The sequence below is a fragment of the Pleurodeles waltl genome, chromosome 12 (genome assembly GCF_031143425.1).
Source record: "Pleurodeles waltl isolate 20211129_DDA chromosome 12, aPleWal1.hap1.20221129, whole genome shotgun sequence".
NCBI lineage: Eukaryota > Metazoa > Chordata > Amphibia > Caudata > Salamandridae > Pleurodeles > Pleurodeles waltl.
In genome coordinates this window covers 387366328-387384700 of record NC_090451.1, presented here as the reverse complement: position 1 = coordinate 387384700, position 18373 = coordinate 387366328, and the positions used below count along the sequence as shown (strand labels likewise).

Below are 18373 nucleotides of genomic sequence, written 5' to 3'. Positions count from 1 at the left end.
GGAGCCTCGGGGAGGGATGAGATGTTAAGAGGAGAGCAGTAAGAGTGTGGTGGATGTAAGAGGGGCTGAATCAGCAAGAGAAGATAAAAGGCTGGACATGAGGTGAGGTGAAAAGTCAAACCTGGAGGAGAATAGTAATTGTAAGTGGCAGAATCTGCAAAAAATCCTAAGAGTATGGAGGAGCGGTAAATATCTTTGAACTAGTGTGTGCTTCTAAGTACATTGAGCCTTCTGTATAAGTTTGCAAATCCCGGTCTCTTTATTTTCCACACAGAAAACGTGGTCTTAATTATGTGATGTGTGTTATCCTTTACACAGGTTTGTGATCATGAACCATTCTCAACATATCTGCAGAATTAAAGCCTGCACTCTGTACTCTTACTCCTCTTGACTTTTCTATTAAATTCTCTTTCTCAAACATCTGCTCCATAGAAATGTATGTACTTATTGTCTGCTAGCCAACTGACTTCTGACCGTTTCATGAGCTGGAAGTAGCATATCATGCTGTGCCAGAATGTTTATGTCTGATTCTTGATCACGAAGGTAGAGTAACCTTAAAATTACAAAATTATAGTGTACCATTTGTCAGTTTCCCATCCAGTGCTTAGGAATCAACTAGTACAACCTGAATTTAAAGTATTCCCTTGGTTTACCTCTAATCTATCTAGCCGAGAGGTCTCAAGCAATCCATCTCCACCCGTGCAATTTGGTGACGTTCTAAACGTAACTTGTGGAGTTCCTTGGGCTTCAGCTGTTTGTTCTTTATCTTTCCCGGTTATTCATACAATCCTCTGGCTAATTGCTGGTGTTCTATGCATTTTGATATCCAAATAATAATTTGATTAATTGATAGTCTGATCTCTACCCAAGGAAACATTTTTGAACTTGCACACAATCAGCTGCTTTCTGGATAAAAACAAATTCATGAAAACCTTATATCGAAACATCAAGAGTCCTCATATTTAACCCCTACAGTGCCCTGGATGAACTGGTCTCGCCCTCGGCCACGATCTCCGTTTGCCAAGGACAAGACCAGCTCGTCCTGCACTAGACTCACAGGGGGAGAGCACTAGTGCTCCCCCATGGCCCCCCTGCCCCCCCCCCCCCAGACAGGGATGGCAGGGGAATTGCTTCCTCTTCCACCCCTGCCTTCCTGCCGATGTCTGATGACGTCAGCGTGTGATCGCAAGCTGACCTCATTAGAGGCCACTCCCACCGCATTGGAAGCTCACTGCATTGGAAGCTCATCTTCCAACATGGATCGGAAGAGAAATGCAAAGCATTTCTCTTCTGATCCTGGGATGGGGGCAGGCAGGGCCACGAAAGGAAAGGCAAGGCCTTTCATGCCTCTGTGGATATTTCTGCAGCCCCATCGTGAAGCGATCGGGCTGCAGAAATGCCCACTAGGCAGCAGGGATTTTTTTTGTTTGTTTTTATGTATAAGGGGAGCGGCCCCTTTGGCAAGGGCCGCTCTCCAGGGGAGCAATTAATTATTAGGCCTTTTCTGCCCAGGACCCACTAGACACCAGGGATCATTTGTTTTTCATTTGGGGAGCGACCCCTTAGGCAAGGGTCGCACCCCTGGGGGGAAATTTATTTTAGGCCATTTCTGCCCCCCTTGGGGGAAGATCAGCCTATTTTAATTAGGCCGATCTGTTCCCAAAGTGGGGCAGAAACCGCTAGGCACCAGGGATTTTTGATTTTTTACAGATGGGGAGCTATCTCTTAGGCAAAGGCGCTCCCCTAGGGGGCATATTTATTTTAGGCCATTTCTATGCCCCCTTGGGGGCAGAAACCACTTAGGCACCCAGGAGGGTGGTGGGGGGGAGGGGTGTGTGTCTTTGTTTGCGGACATGGGGGTAGCCCCTTGGGCAAGGGTAGCTCCCCATGGGGACACATTACTGTTGGCTATTTTTGTAAGGTCCATCTGCCCTCAGCAGAAAGCCCACCAGGGAAGATTCTTTAAAAAAAAAAAGCAGAAGAGGGTGGGGATATGTCATGCCACCACCCCAAATGAATGGGGCCACACTTGTTCTGATGAGGCAATAACCCCTGATCCACTCAGGGGGGTGGGGGGTTGGGGGTGGACAAAAGGCTACTAGATTCCAGGGAATTAAAAAAATAGTGGGGTGGTGGCTAGCAACCAGTATGGGCATGGTTATGCCCCCTCTCCAACTGAAAGGGGTAATAGTCTTTCAGCTCTCCCCCGCACACTAAAACATCTTACCCCACGGCAAGCAGGAGGTCATTTGATTATTTTGGGTTTTGGTTTTACATTTGGGCCACTAAAGCTTGCCTAACTCTCAAAATCGTCCCCCTTGGAATGGTGAGGGCTGCACTTTTTGGACACTGCCATGTAGAAAAAGCTACAAGGCCTAGACACATCTGAAAACTAAACATCTGGGTGAGTCCAGGGTAGTGTGCTCCATACGCACCCGCACCATTTTGTTACCCACAATGCCCTGCAAACCTCCAACTTTGTTTTAAATCACTCATTTTTGTGATGCAACCTCCCGGAATCTGCAGGAATCCACATAATTCCTACCACCCAGCATTGTCTCATCTATACCAATAAAAATTCTGCCCCACTTGTCAGCCCAAAAACGTTTTTTTTTTTCTTTTTTCAAACTGCCCTTTTGGACCTGCTTTGATTCCCCCTCATTTTCAACATGTTTTTGGCTCTTCCCTTTCACAGGTACTTGGCCCACCTACACATGTAAGGTATCATTTTTATCGGGAGACTGAGGGGAACGTTAGGTGGTAGGAAATTTGTGCCGGTGATCCCACACACAAATGTGGGAAAATTGTGTTTTTTTTAGCTAAATTTCAAGTTTGCTGACAATTCTGGGTAAGAAAACACTGGGGATCCACGCAAGTCACACCTCCCTGGACTCCCTTGGGTTTCTAGTTTTCAGAAATGTCTGGGTTTGGTAGGTTTCCCTAGATGGCTGCTGAGCCCAGGACCAAAAACGCAGGTAGCGAAAACAGATATTTTTGATGTGTCCACATGGCGTTTTGGGGCATTTTCTGTCGTGGGCACTAGGCCTACCCAAACAAGTGAGATACAATTTTTACCGGGAGACTTGAAGGAAAGCTGGGTGGAAGGAAATTTTTTGAGGCTTGCAAAGTATTCTGGGTAACAAAACTTGGTGAGAGCCCCACAAGTCACCCCATTCTGAATTCTCCTAAGAGTCTAGATTTTAAAAAATTTATAGGTTTGCTTGGTTTCTCTAGGTGTCGACTGAGCTAGAGATCAAAATCCACAGCTAGGCACTTTGCAAAAAACATGTCCGTTTTTTTTGGAAAACGTGATTTGTCCATGTTGCAATTTGGGTTGTTTCCTGTCGCGGGCACTAGGTCTACCCACACAAGTGAGGTACCATTTTTATCGAGAGACTTGGGGAATGCTGGGTGGAAGGAAATTTGTGATTCCTCTCAGATTCCAGAACTTCCTATCACCGAAATGTGACAAAAAAGTATTTTTGTTTTTGCCTAATTTTGAGGTTTGCAAAGGATTCTGGGTAACAGAACCTGGTGAGAGCCCCATAAGTCATCCCATCCTGAATTCCCTTAGGTGTCTAGTTTTGAAAAATGCACTTGTTTGGGAGGTTTCCCTAGGTGCCGGCTGAGCTAGAGGCCAAAATCCACAGCTAGGCACTTTGCAAAAAACACATCAGATATGAATGTACAAATGAGATGTGTCCATGTTGAGTTTCCTTTCGGGGGCACTAGGCCTACCCACACAAGTGAAGTACCATTTTTATCAGGAGACTTGGGGGTTCACACAACAGCAGAACAAGTGTTATTGCCCCTTGTCTTTCGCTACATTTTTTCCTTCCAAATGTAAGAAAGTGTGTAAAAAAAGACGTCTATTTGAGAAATGCCCTGTAATTCGCATGCTAGTATGGGGACTCCGGAATGTAGAGATGTGCAAATAACTACTCCTTCTTAACACCTTATCTTGAGCCCATTTTGGAAATACAAAGGTTTCCTTGATACCTATTTGTCACTATTTATATTTCACCAAATGAATTGCTATATACCCGGTATACAATGAAAACTCATTGCAAGGTGCAGCTCTTTTATTGGCTCTCGGTACCTAGGGTTCTTGATGAACCTACAAGCCCTATATATCCCCACAACCAGATGACTCCAGCAGACCTAACGGTATATTGCTTTTGAAAATCTGGCATTGCAGGAAAAAGTTACAGAGTAAAACATGGAGAGAAATGGCTGTTTTTTTTACCTCAATTTCAATTTATTTTTTTAAGTTCAGCTGTTATTTTCTGTATGAAAACCTTGGAAGATCTACACAAATGACCCCTTGCTGAATTCAGAATTGGTTAGCTGTCTGGGATCCAGCGTTGCTTTCACACCCATTTCTATCACTAACTGGAAGGAGGCTGAAAGCACACAAAAAATAATAACAAACATTTGCAATGCAATAGGTCTCGCATTTGCTTGAGTTATAGCTATTGGCATTGTAAATGCATAACTGGACTTTTCTTGCCACATAAATTGGTCAACCCTGCCACATAATTTGGTGCTATCTGTCACATAATTCCAGTGGCCCTCCATAGAACTAAAGAGGTTCCATTTACTGCAGAGAGTCTTGCCCTGGTTACCACTGCGGAGGGTCTTGCCCTGATTACCTTTAAACATTTCTTAGATTGTTTTTAGTACTGTTTTCACATATGTTAATGGATGTGAGGACAGGAACCTGTGTCACCAGATGTAATGTATGCAGCCACACCTTCATTTTTTTGTGAAATGGAAAAGCACATGATGACTAATCTTGTTTTTAAATCTAGTGTGGTATTTTGAAATTAAAGTGCCGTACAAGGCACATCAATCAATTTGTTTGTATGGGAGTGTGTTTGCAGTGACTGTGTTTTGTTTGTAGGTGAAAGATAGCACTCGTCTGCTTTTACCCTAAATGCATTTATGTGCGTGAAAAGCATAGTCATGTAATTTGCTTTTTTTTAATTAACACCATATAGTTAGTGTATGTAGATTTAAAGGTAGTAAATTTTTGCAGTTTATTTGGACAAATTTCCTTTAAACAAAATATAAATGTTAAACATGCCGCTTTGAAGAGAAAAAGAGAAAGGTTTCTAGAAGTTGCATTTCAATCCCGCAGTCCGTTAGAATTTAAACATAGTGGAAAGAGGGGTTTAACATATTTTTCGTTATATATTAAAGGCTAAAGGTTTCAGAGGCTGAAATGATGAGGGCTGAGCGCAGCGTGAGCCCCGCTGATCACGTCAAGCAGAACATGAGCCGTTGAAGGACGTGCTCCAACCAGTGCTCGTGCATTTCCCACATCGCTGTCGACTTTCAAGCAATACAATTTGTGTTCTTGTGCAAACAAACACGATACTTGTATTTGCGTTATGCTTAAAGCAATAGAGTAAGCCTGACTATATCCTAGGATGTTAAAGCAGCCAAAACTGAACCCCAGGAAACACATTCAGTCTCACAAGCAACAAAGTCACATGCCCATAGGTTTTTGTTGTTTATTGCTTCCTAACAAATATTGTAAAACTTACCAAAACTGCATATCAGCAAGTTATCATGTGGAAAACTTTTTAAGCTATTTTTGGAAACACTTCTTTGTGACCTCTAGAGAGGATTGACACTGCCTTCTTTTTTTTTTTCAAATAAAGTTTCCTAGTAAATGCATTTTAAATCCATAATCGTTTTGAACTTTAACGGAAATTAAAGATGTGGTAGACATGTTTTAATAACACTACTGTGAGAATTTAGCCTTTACAGAACCTATAGTAATTGTAATGTGTTTTGCAGTCTCTCTCCCCTTCTTTGAAACCGGAGTCAGGATGGTGTCACATATGGCCGAGGAAAGAAGAGAATTTGCCGCTTTTTTTTTTTTTTTTTTTTTTTTTTTAATAGGCCAGCTGGAACAGATGAGCCAAAAGATTAGCATGACCATAAAGATTGTCATCTCCATTACTAGCTGCATGTTTTTTTGTCACAACGCCATACAGTAAATTTCCGAAAAACACAGGATGTGAAATCAGCAACCGAGACAAGAACCCTGATTCCTGGTTCCCATGACTGGTTCCTAAGACTAAAAGTCTACAGCAGCAGCAGCAATAAAGGCACATCTCTTTTTTTCTGTGTAGCTTAAACCGTCTGCACATTTTTATTGTTTGAGACTGTCCCACATCTTTTAGTTTTAACACATTTCACAACTATGCCGCGCTAAGCCAGCAACCATCAGCCTGTGCTGTTTAAAACGTAAAAACCCAGGAGATGAAGCACAATGTTAAAGCGCCTACTGTGGTCATACTACCACCAAAACAAACACATTTTGAGGGAAGTGTTCGTGCTTGGTGCACATTCAGAGTGCGGCGCTAAGCTAGTAACCATCAGCCAACGTTGTATAAAACTTAATAACCAGGGAGATGACACACCGTGTTAAAGTGGCTACTGCAGTTGTACTACCACCAAAACAAACACATTTTGAGGGAGTTGCTCTTGCTCAGTGCAAGTGATGAGTGCCTTGATAAGTCAGCAACCATCAGCCGATGTTGTATAAAACGTAATAACCAGGGAGAGGAAGCACAATGTTAAAGCACCTACTGCGGTTATACTACCACAAAAACAAAACACACTTAGAGGGAAGTGCTCGTGCTAGATACACGTTCAGGGTGCCTTGAAAATCCATGCCAAGGAACGCGGGAGCGAGGCAGAAGCAAGAGGGGGCAGAGATCCGACAAAGACCAAATGTGACCAGGATAACAGCCGGATTTATAGCCTTGTTTACAACTAAGCTAAACAGAAAGCAAGAATGCTCCGCAAATGAAAAGGGAAGCTTCCCTGTATTTACCTCCTTTGGAGTCCCATTACCCCGAGGGAAGATCTCAGATCACGCTATGGACAGCCCTCATAGTCCTTGGGCTCAACAGGCCGGGGAAGCTCTGTAATTCACGCAGGCGGAGTGAGGCAGAGGGCAGGAATGCCAGGGGCACTCTTCATTCGAAGCAGCGGTGAAGAGGGAAAGTAAGGGAAACAAGCATTTGCAATGCAATGGTGACGCGTTTGCTCGAGTTAGAGCTCATAGAGTTGGAAATTACTGACTGGACTTTTATTGCCACACAGACTGAAAATAACAAGAGGAAGAGAGCAAGCTGGCCCTGGAAAAGCCCCCCTCTGATGTAGGTTTATGTTTACAGCTGGTGGGGAGGAGGGACTGAACACACCCACAGTGCAAGGCAAACAGGCCAATACTGAAAGAAAAAGTCCCTTACAGAAGAGATAAGCAGGACACAGCGTAATTACACAGTACTTTGCGCTGCTCCCAAAGTGAAAAAAGGCAGGACAAAGAGGCAGAACTGACCACTAGCAAGCAAGGATTTTTGAAGGACACTGCAACTAACAAATCAAAACGCTGGAACTCACTCTATTGTATACTTTAGTGTACAGCAGGCCGACCGCTAACGCTCAACCTAAAAATGGGGTATGTCCCAGTAAAATGCCAAAATTTTTTGAAAAATGTGGTTTTCGGATTCAAGTCTGCCTGTTCCCGAAAGCAGGGAAGATGGTGACTTTAGCACTGCAAACACTTTGTTGATGCCATTTTCAGGGAAAGAACCACAAGCTTTCTTTGGCAGACCTTTTTCCCCCCCATTTGGTTTTTTAAAAAAATACAATTCTCTCTGTATTTTGGCTAATTTCTTGGTCTCCTCCAGGGGAACCCACAAACTCTTTGTACCTCTAGAATCCCTAGGATGTTGGAAAAAAAGAGGACGCAAATTTGGCGTGGGTAGCTTATGTGGACAAAAAGTTATGAGCGCCTAAGCACAAACTGCCCCAAATAGCCAGAAAAAAGGCCTGGCACCTGTGGGGGAAAATGCCTGGCAGCGAAGGGGTTAAGGAACCTGATACCATATACAGTTCTCCTTTGTGGCCTGTGGGGCTAGGCCAACAAGCAAACACATCTTGGATTCATTTTCCAAGTTCACCTCTTCGTGTCTGAACAGTGTCTCATCTTCTTACATTTACTACATAGCTATGCAACACAAAATCATGCATTTTCACCCATCACTGCTGCCAAGCTGTTGCACAGCCAATTTTCTTCTCAATCAGATTACACAAACCCTCTGTCTTGAATTTCCCACTTTTTGCATTTAGTACCATTCAGATCATTAAAGAACAGCGGTAGGAGACTCATTTGAGGCTGCCTCAAATGCTTTATCATTTGTATTCACCTTTCTGTATTCTGTTTCCCCATTACCAAACAATCTACCCATTTGCCAATCTGCAGTGCATAAAAAGGCCCTCTCTTTCTACAGCACCATATTATTTTTTATATTCATTTCAGAATCCTACGCTCTGTGACGGCTATTCTTCTGTGCCATCCTAAAATTAAAAGCGAAAATATTAGTGGTATATCCTTCTCCTTTTAAGCTGGACAGGACTGGAAATATCTCTTGAGCTATGGTGCTTCATAAATATTCTGGAAACAAAATTAAATTGGCCTCTACATTAGAACCATCTGCACCTTTCATTTGGAAATACCTTAGTGCCAGGACACCATTTTGGTGTGGTATTTCATTCATCTTTTTCACTATATCAACAACTAAGGAAATGTGCATAAACTGCACCTTTTGGTGTACTTTAAGAAAAAAAAGCAGAGAAAAGGGGAAAGTGAAGAAACCCAAATATCTTGTAAAAGTAGTTTGAATGCCTATTAGGTATCTGCCCTGTGTGTTTTACCATGCATCATTTGTCAAACACGGTTCAATAAACTAGAGAGATATCTGCTACACACTAGTTATATTGTCCGAAAGGGTATTCAAATACTATTCAGCAGGATGTTGCATACAGTTCCTCTGTCCATGCTAACAAAGACAGCTGGATCACTGAAAAGTGCAGAATGGCAATGGGCAGGCCTGGGAAAACACAGGATGATGTGCTCCTTTTACCACAGGAGTGATAGTGAGGCCTGGAGAAATTGCTTCTTTTCAACAGCTCAGTTAGAATTGGCATTGTTTGGGAGGTGGGGAAAAGGTGGAGAGTACAGGAGAAGGGGGCTGCAGAGGGGAGCTGACTAAGTGAGGGGATCATTCCACAGAGTACATCAATGCACATGGAGTAATCAACCAATCATCAAGCTTATGTGAGTAGGTGGCCAGTACTTCAGAGAGGCAAATCTTGTACTGTTGATTGGAAGGACCAAAAATGTTTGACTGGGTAGCCTGAGACATGACTGAAATCATTTGTGGATGATGTAAGTAGTCTTTTAAGGGCCTTGCATTCAATTATCTCTTTAACCAAGATCCAGTATGCAATTTGGATACTACTACTTAAGCTAAGTCAAGCAGCATGGGTATGGACCCTTCACAATTTGGAAGGTGTCTTCTAAGATGTTAGTAACACGTGACTTAAATCTTTAAAACTGCAAATCTCAGGGATTATGGAAGCTTTGTTCTGAAAGTCAAACACCACCTGCCCCAACATATTCCACATTGCTAGAGTTCATTTTTGTGTAGGGAAAACTGCACTGAGTCTGCTATAATAAATCCCTCTTGTTTTGTTGCTTTAATTTACTACTGGTCTGTTTAGCGACTGACTCCCAGTATAACTTTCGGCAGATTTTGCCCTGGATATAAAATTGATGTCCCCTTTTAGCCATTTCATCTTTTATAGCCTTAAGTTAGTTCAGCTCTTTGCATCTCTTAAAATGGAGTTCAAGAGTAATTGCTGTGACTAGGTGCTCAATTCATGGGTGTGGTCCAGCTTTTGGTGCTCCTGACTGCCAATATATTGGTCACCCCACCTGTGCATGTCATCTGCGCCATCTCACCCTCTCATCTTCTGCAATAAGTGTTTTCTTTTGTTTGCTGGAGCACTTACAGGTCACTCATCTGAGCCAAAATGTATCCCTTTGTGTTGATGCCTTAACCTTGAACTTCACTGGCAACAGAAGAATTAGGGAGCCACCTGAAGAACAGCTCAATAGCTCTGGGACAATCTGTCTTGAAATTGTAATCATGCACTAGCCTAGCTTTTCAACCCAGTTTGATGTATTGTATTTCCACATAAGAGCTTTAAAATATTTGTACTTATTTTTTTAGGATTACTATTTGGAGCCATCTCAGCCATATCTACACTAGATAAGTAGCTTCTTGTAAAGCTGCTTCAACAGTGCAATAAAACTAATGGTCAACTGACTAGGATGTCACATCTAACGCAAATTAGAGGAGCTTCGCATATTCCTATCCTACCCACAAATCGTAGTAGACATACTAAACATTGAGACATGCAGGTGCTACCAGGGTGCAATCAGTTAATCCAGCATATGGACAGGAGAATATAAATGCATGAACAGGTGGGACACCAGAGAACTAGATGATCAGCATTTACTTTAGGTTCACATACCTGGTCTGATGCCGGGTAGTTTGAGAATCAAGGATCTGAGTTATTTACATAAATGTTTTTTAGCGGTGGGGCGGAGAGTATCCTCACACAGAACGAGGTCTTCCGCAGGCGCAGACTACGAAGAGGCATCGCGTGCCTCTAGAGTATGTGCAGCCCCATGCTGCCCGCGGGTACAGACACTGCCGCGAGGGTGCTGCTGCCCGAGAGAAACGCCCAGAGCCGCCCCTTTCCCCAGCCACGCGGCCGCAGTGCAAGGGCAGGCTGCTGCGGCCGCGACAGTGCTCACATGCACAACAGCAAAAAGAAATGCACTGGGTCGCCCCCTCTTCCCTGCAATAGTGTCAGAAAGGCCTGGGAAGGCCGCGACACGGCCCGCAGCGCAAAAGACTGCTTCGGGCGCGTGAGAAGGGTAAAGGTACTGCCACGCACCGAGAGGAAAAAATACACATGTGAACCGCCCAGTGCCCTCCCGTTCGGCCACTTGCCTGCCTCCACGCCGCGATGCTCTTTTGGAAGCAAGAAAAAAAAAATAACAAGAAAAGAAAAAGTTGCACCTCTGTACACCGGGAATCAGCAGGCAGCCTGGCTCCAGCCTCTGTTTCAATCAACGAGGCCGGAAAGAGGAAAGACTGTTTGTAATCTTAAAACAAGCGCCACAGTGGCATCTAGTGGCCAAAGATAAGTACTGCAGCCTTTTCTGTGTTAAATGGGAAACAAGCATAGGGCAAAGCAAATTGACAGCAGCACCCCAGAAGGTGACTGCGCCAGAGCAGCAGTGCACCCATGGACTGATACGGCACAGAAGAGAAGAAACGACGTATGCAACCACTAAACAGCGGAGGAGAAGACTGCAGCTGCCCCAGCCAAGCTGCAAAAGTAGGAAAAAGACACAAGTGCCACGTGAGGCACTACGAGAGCACCCATGGCTCGCGCAGCCCCTGTCAGCCGTCCGCTAACACCGCCGAAGTGCCACAAGTCCTCAGCAGTGATAGACATCACCGCAAGATAGGAGCGGGACATGCCAGGCGTCAACAAACGACTCCCAGAAGGAAAACAGACAATGTCAGAGGTGCACAGAGGGCTGCACTAACGAACCTGACAACACGGGCAGGAGCCCGAGAAGATGGACAGAGCCCCAGAGAGCATGATGGAACACCCAGGAGATGAGGCCGTGCCAGCCGGCCACACCGTGACACAAGATAGCCACCATTGGCCCATCATACAGCAAGTGGAGAGAAGCAACTAACCCTGCAAAGCATGCCTAGGCTCAAGCAGGACCTAGTGTTGAGATGGTTCTGTCTTGAGGCGCAAGAACTGCGCCCTCTAATGAAGAGGAGGCGGGAAAGGAAGTGACCCACCATCACTGCCCTGCAGTGGGCCAGAGACTGATCAAGGAGTATCCTCCCCCACACTGCCTCAAGATGGAGTTGGCAGTGACTCACAACAGGCAAGTGGAGAGTCGCACACACTGAGTGGCAAACTGCCACCCACCGCAACACTGAGAAGACGCCTAGTCCTTGGACAGGACGGACATTCAAAAGGTCCACACAAAAGGAAGGCAGGTAGCCAGACGCCACAGCAAAAGAGAAGAGAGCGTGACACGACACCATGCTGTGAAGAAGGAAGAGAGGAGATTGTGTGACAACACCTGTCACACTGAAATACCTGACGACCACAGAAGTACAAAAGCGGAGGATCACATGTTGGAGGGATGGAGGACTCATGCCACAAGGGAAGAGTGCACCCACAGACAAGACATCCACCGGGGTGCAGCACCGCCATTGGAGAAAGTTCAGCGGGCGTACCAAATGTAAGATGCCTGCATGCGCAAACCACGTACTTGCCCCACTCTTCGCAGTGCGACCGTCCAAACCACCTGGTTGAAGCAGATGGCATCACTGCTAGCATCTGCACATGAGGAAAAGAAAGACTGCACTAGCTATGGCGAACTCCCTGTAGTCACCCTCACTCCAACATCAATCACTCGTTGTCCAGGTCACCAAATGGCAAGCACCATCACTGCCTTGTGCATCACGGTATCTATCAAAGGAGAAGGTAAACAACAAGACTGGAGTCCTACACCATAGCTATGATGCTCTGAGAAACCAGTAAACCAATGACCACCTGCTCACCCTGCCTGTATCATGCTCTCGGTGGCAAGAGTGAGTTGTGACCTGGACCCATCTACCCCTGTTATTGCACGAGTGACTAGGCAGTGGCTCATCGGAGGTCTTGCACCTGCCCTGACCTGGCTCATAAGCAGCCCCAGCGCAGACCACAGTCACGTGGCAACCTAAACAAGGGGCCTCCCCTAGCGCAAAAGAGGGACTTGACATTGCCCCTGATGAAGTCGAGGATAGATCAAGGCTGTGCAATGGAGACTCCAACAGGACTGTCTTCAGTGAATTAATACGATACCAACTAGACACCCTCCTGGCAATGTGAGAGACAATTGCCCTGAAACCGTCTGAGAGCCCACCTATACCTGGTCCATGTTGGCAAGTGCCCTGACTACGAAACATCCACCCTTGCGGTTGCATGAATGACTTGACCGTGGCTCCTGTCGGAGAGCCTGCATCAGCCTGCAGATGGACCCCCACACAGTCCAGCACAGTCCACGCCGGTCCCTTGCAACCCCATTAAAAGGGCCTCAGGGAAGTTCCAGAGTGAAGAATCCACAAACGAGAGGTGGTCTGGAAGCTGCTCCACTGACAAAGTATCAGGATTGGCCAAGGCTTCATAGGAGGACTTCACACCATCACAGAAACCATCAGTCTTCAAGGGATTGGCCTTCATGAAGCCAGGATGTCTCAAGAAGTATATTTGCAGCGGACGCCACCAATGCTCCTGATACACCCAATTTTAACAAAGTGAACTGTATACACCAACAGCCTCGCCAAGTGTGCCGCAGGACTGACCCACAGTGCAAGAGTGGACACTGAACTAACCATCTGACTGTGACTGAGTCTGGACTTTATCCACACAGTGTTCATGCCCAGCTGCACCTGGTTAAATCATCGACTCGTGCGGAGGTGTCCAGGTGCTCCCAGCTGCACCTGTCCACTGCAATAATGCGGCCTGCCTTTTTCGAGGCAGAGAGACTGATGGTGGTGTTTAGTTATTGTGTTTTCTTTTACAGGTTGAACTTTGTTTTGTTCCTCAATAAAGTTTGGAAGGAATGTAGTGTCCTGCTGGACACGTTCCAGTGTTCCACCAGCCACTCGTCTGAGGGCTGGCTTTACACACACACCCATCCAACACAGGCGTCACCGATCAGGTGACCCTGCCAATAAAAAGGGCCGGGCACATGTGTCCGTGGCCAGTTAACAGAACCCTAACCATGTGTCTGCATCACCTCATTTTAGTAGTGTGAGGGCCTTGGGCCCCCAACACTAGATTGGTCAACGCTTTCCCTGCATTCATTTGAACAGAGATCGGGCAAGCGTTAGATTGGGGAGTCACGCTCTGATTGGATGGTTCTGATAGTTGATAGGGTTGTCCCAGGCAAACGGGACAGCTCTATAACACTGGCACCTCTTTCAGTTTCAGGAAGTGCTACAGTGCAGCTCTGAAAGCTCTGTGTTACAGAGCGTTCATGGAGTCTGTGGAAAATGTATATACAAAGGAACATGGAAGCTAACGGAGACAAAAAGGGAAGTGGGAACTACTATGAGGGAAGATGGGAGTAAGAATCCTTGAAGCCCCTAATAAATTGGACTGATGAGGGAACCTAAGGGAGGGGCATGAGGGAAGATGGATAAGGCGGAAGCTATAGGGGAGAGTGGATGATGATGAGTGTTTTTGAGGGTGAAAATAAAGCAAATGAAATATCTTTTTTGAGTAAAAAAGTGCATTTGTTTAGAAACTGCCAAGCCTCACTGCCCATTGACAATGCCATTAGTGAACTAAGTGGTAAGTCAGTTATCATGTGCACTTTATATGTGGCCAAGATTCTTAATGTGCCAAGAGCAAGGATTGGCGGTAGGGCAGGCTGATAGCCTGTGCCTGCAGCCTGCCTGCATGAGAGGAGAAGCGCAGTGGAGATGGAGGCGGCCGCGACGATTCAGGTAAGTTTAAAAAGAAAAAAAAAATCACACCCCCCTCAAACCCTGTGCCACCCCGCACCCTGTTACCACCGCGAGCCGCTCCTGTGAGAAAGGAAGCACTTCAAAATGAAATATTTAAATGGGGCACACAGTATGTCAAGCAGAGAACCTGATATTGAGCCCAGGCTTTCTGGTTTAAAATTGTGTAATTCAGGCCCTAGATGGGTATCTCTTTGTCTCTTCTTTAAATCAAAAGTTAATGCCATGTCTTGAATTCTTGGCATAGCATGGCAGGGAGAAGCCACACAAAAGCTTGGCTAGTTTTGGGCTCGAGGTTCCAGCTGGATATCAAACTAAGGCACAGCCACGTATCTGGGTCGAGAATTCAGTAGCTCAACCACCTCTTGGAAACAAGTCCTGGAATCCTAGGACAGGCCCTGGACTGGGTCATCTCGTTCCTCTCTGACAGAACCCAGAGAGTCCACCTCCCTCCCTTCCACTCAGAACCCACCGAGATCATCTGCGGCGTACCCCAAGCATCCTCGCTCAGCCCAACCCTCTTCAATATCTACATGAGCCCCCTCGCCGCCATCGCACGCAAAACACAACATCAACATCATCTCCTACGCCGACGACACCCAGATGATACTCTCCCTCACCAAAGACCCAACCACCGCCAAAACCAACCTACAGGAAGGAATGAAAGACGTCGCGGAATGGATGAAGCTCAGCCGCCTAAAACTAAACTCAGACAAGACGGAGGTCCTCATCCTCGGACAATCCCCATCCGCCTGGGACGACTCCTGGTGGCCCACGGCGCTGGGCACCGCACCAACCCCCTCGGATCACGCACGCAACCTCGGGTTCATCCTGGACCCCCTCCTCACAATGACCAAGCAAGTCAACGCCGTCTCGTCATCATGCTTCAACACCCTACGCATGCGCCGAAAAATCTTCAGTTGGATCCCCGCCGAAACCAGAAAGACAGTTACCCATGCCCTCGTCACAAGCCGACTGGACTACAGAAACACCCTATACGCAGGAACCACCGCCAAGCTTCAGAAACGTCTGCAACGCATACAGAATGCCTCCGCACGCCTTATCCTCAACATTCCTCACCACAGCCACCTATCCGCCCACCTGAAACACCTGCACTGGCTCCCCATCAACAAGAGGATCACCTTCAGGCTCCTCACCCACGCACACAAAGCACTCCACGACATGGGCCCCGAATACCTCAACAGCCGCCTCTCGTTCTACACGCCCACCCGTCAGCTTCGCTCAGCCAGCCTCCCCTCGCCACCGTCCCACGGATCCGCAGAACCACCGCTGGAGGAAGATCATTCACCTACCTGGCAGCCAAAGCATGGAACTCCCTCCCCGCTCACCTAAGAACTACCCAGGACCATCTTGCCTTCAGGAAACTCCTCAAGACAAGGCTATTCGAGCAGCAGTAACTCCCCCCCCCCCTCTCGGGTGAGTAGCGCGCTCTATAAATGGACTGATTGATTGATTGAAGTGCGATTGGGTGACACATAAAGTAAAGTGGGCAATGGGTCCTGATAGAACCATTGTTAGGAAAGTAAGGAAAGTACTAAGGATCACTAGGCTGGAGTAGATGAGGGTGACACAATTAATTTAAGATTGGGGATGTGTTGGACTTGGCCCTCTCTGTTGGAACATCCCCAAATTTTTGCTTTCGCTCTCCTGTTTTCTGAACCTGATTTGTGTTGGCTTTTAGGACTCTGTGCACTTTACCACTTCTAACTAGTGATAAAGTGCTTGTGCTCACTCCCTAAATTATGGTAACATTGGCTTACACCTAATTGGCACTTTTAATTTACCTATAAGTCCCTACTAAAGTGCAGTATGTGTGCCCAGGGCCTCTAAATGAAATGCTACTATTGGGCCTGCAGAATGGATTGTGCCAACCACTTAAGTAGCCCTTTAAACCTGTTTCAGGCCTGCCATTGCAGCCTGCATGTGCAGTTTTCAAACTGTCATCTCGACCTGGCAAAATAAACAATTTTCTAGGTTTAAACCTCCCCTTTTAATACATATATCACCCCTAGGGTATGCCTTAAACAGTCCATAGGGCAGGATGCCGTGTATTTAGAATTTGGACATGTACTTTTAAGTTTTACTTGTCCTAGTATTGAAAAACTCCTAGCCTCACTGGCTATTACATAAGATTTGTTAAGGGCTATGACCATAGATGCTCCCTTAATTGAGCTGACTTTGAAGAAGCAGCCCAGATTGGTGATCCGGACAGAGGCTTGTCACAAAGCCTTTGATTACCTCAAAGTAGCCATGTGCACAGCACCTGTACTCAAGGCACCTGACTTCTCCAAGCAGTTTTTTGTGCAAGCCGACACTTCAGAGCATGGCATGGGGCAGACTTAGCACAGATAAAGTACGAAGGCCTAGACCAACCGGTAGTGTTCATTAATAGGAGCCCAGTTCCCCGGGAACAGAGGTGGAGTACCATTGAATGAGGAGCTTTTGAGATTTTGCTGCGGTCTGGGCAAATAAGAGGTTGAGACTATATCAGGTCTGCATTCACTTTCTGGTTCAGAGAGACCACAGGCCCCCCAGATAGCATCAGAGGGCTGGTGGTCTGTCTGAACCAGAAGGTGAGTCCAGAACTGGTATGGTCTCAGTACTCATTTGCCAAGACCACAGCAAAAGCTCAAAAGCTCCTCTTTCAATGGCAAATGGCTCATGCTATCTGAATGGGCAGTGTCCTGCCCCACACAAAGAACTGCATGCCTCCCCCGTAGTGAGTCAAGAGCCAGGGCAGGGACGGAGAACCTCTGTTCACTTCAAATATCTTTCTTTGAAGTCTCCCCCACTCCACACGCACAACTGGGCATAAGTACTAGACCTTTGACATCACCAACTCAGTACACTTCTGGACCTGTGGATACTCTGCCTGGAAGAAAGACTGCTGTGCTGCTTCAAGGATTCTCACTCTGCTGAGCTGCTACTCTGCTGTACTCCTGCTTTTCTGTACTAACCTGCTGCCCTCTTGCCTGGGAGTGAGAATTACTGGACCTGCATCTCTGCATCCCAGAACCAAAGTGACTGCAGGGCTTGTTAGCTTGCCTCCTGTTTTATGAAGATTCAGGGAAACAAAAGACTTCCCACTCACCTGCTATAGCTTCTGGACCCGTCTTCAACATGCTCCTGACCCCCAAGAGGCGCCTCTCCATTCTTGGGTCTTTGGAAGTGGTTTTCTCCTCTACAAGTCAAGCTTTTGGGCTCTTTGAGACCAGAAAAGCGTCCTGTTTGCTCCAAAACCTCATAGCTTGCCTCAAAAATCCAGTCCGAGTTGTCGCAAGTTTCGTCTCTTTGCACAGCAAGCATCACGGCTCGCAAAGGCGAGGCTCCAGCTCACTCATCTGCTACTCCCGGCCAACTCTTCGCTCCTGCGGATGACCCTCAGAGATGCTCTCCCTGCTCCCGGTGAGCTTTTTTCCTGTGAATGGGACTCTTAGCCCAATTCTTGAGAAGGTAAAACTTCAGCAAAACTTACCTGGGACTATATCCGACCCATGCTTTATTGTGGTTGGTCTGAACTTTTGGATTTACCCCAGTTTAGTGCAACCAGATATTCCCGTTTGGCAGTTTATGCTTCTAAGCATTATATTGCATTTTAGTTGAAAAATTCATGACGCATTTTCTACTTATTGGATTTTTGTTGTTTTGTTCATAAAATTAAATTCTATTTTGCTAGCCAAGTGCAGTACCTTTTTGTGTGTGTTTTCACTGCTTTATTGTTTGAAGTGTTGCACAAGTATTTTACACATTGCCTTTTAAGTTAACCTTACTGCTCTGTGCTTAGACAGGGTGCATAATTCTGCCATCCAGAATCCTAATTTCTAACAGGGACAGTGTCTGGTGAGACGGTGGGACGGTGCCTC

The 18373-nt window shown here is 46.2% G+C and overlaps 1 protein-coding gene across 9 annotated transcripts in view; it reads right to left on the bottom strand.

The window, feature by feature from the left end:
• The window catches only part of POP4 (POP4 homolog, ribonuclease P/MRP subunit), a 147377-nt gene extending 136333 nt beyond the window's left edge, over positions 1-11044 (bottom strand). For 3 of the 9 annotated variants that reach the window (XM_069216727.1, XM_069216735.1, XM_069216731.1), the window contains exon 1: positions 10959-11044. The gene's annotated coding sequence lies outside the window, so the exon portion shown is untranslated. Of the gene's footprint in view, positions 1-10404; positions 10603-10889 lie in introns of those variants that run through there. The other 6 variants (XM_069216730.1, XM_069216734.1, XM_069216728.1 and 3 more) reach the window with 6 other exon arrangements.
• Positions 11045-18373: the final 7329 nt, after the last annotated feature.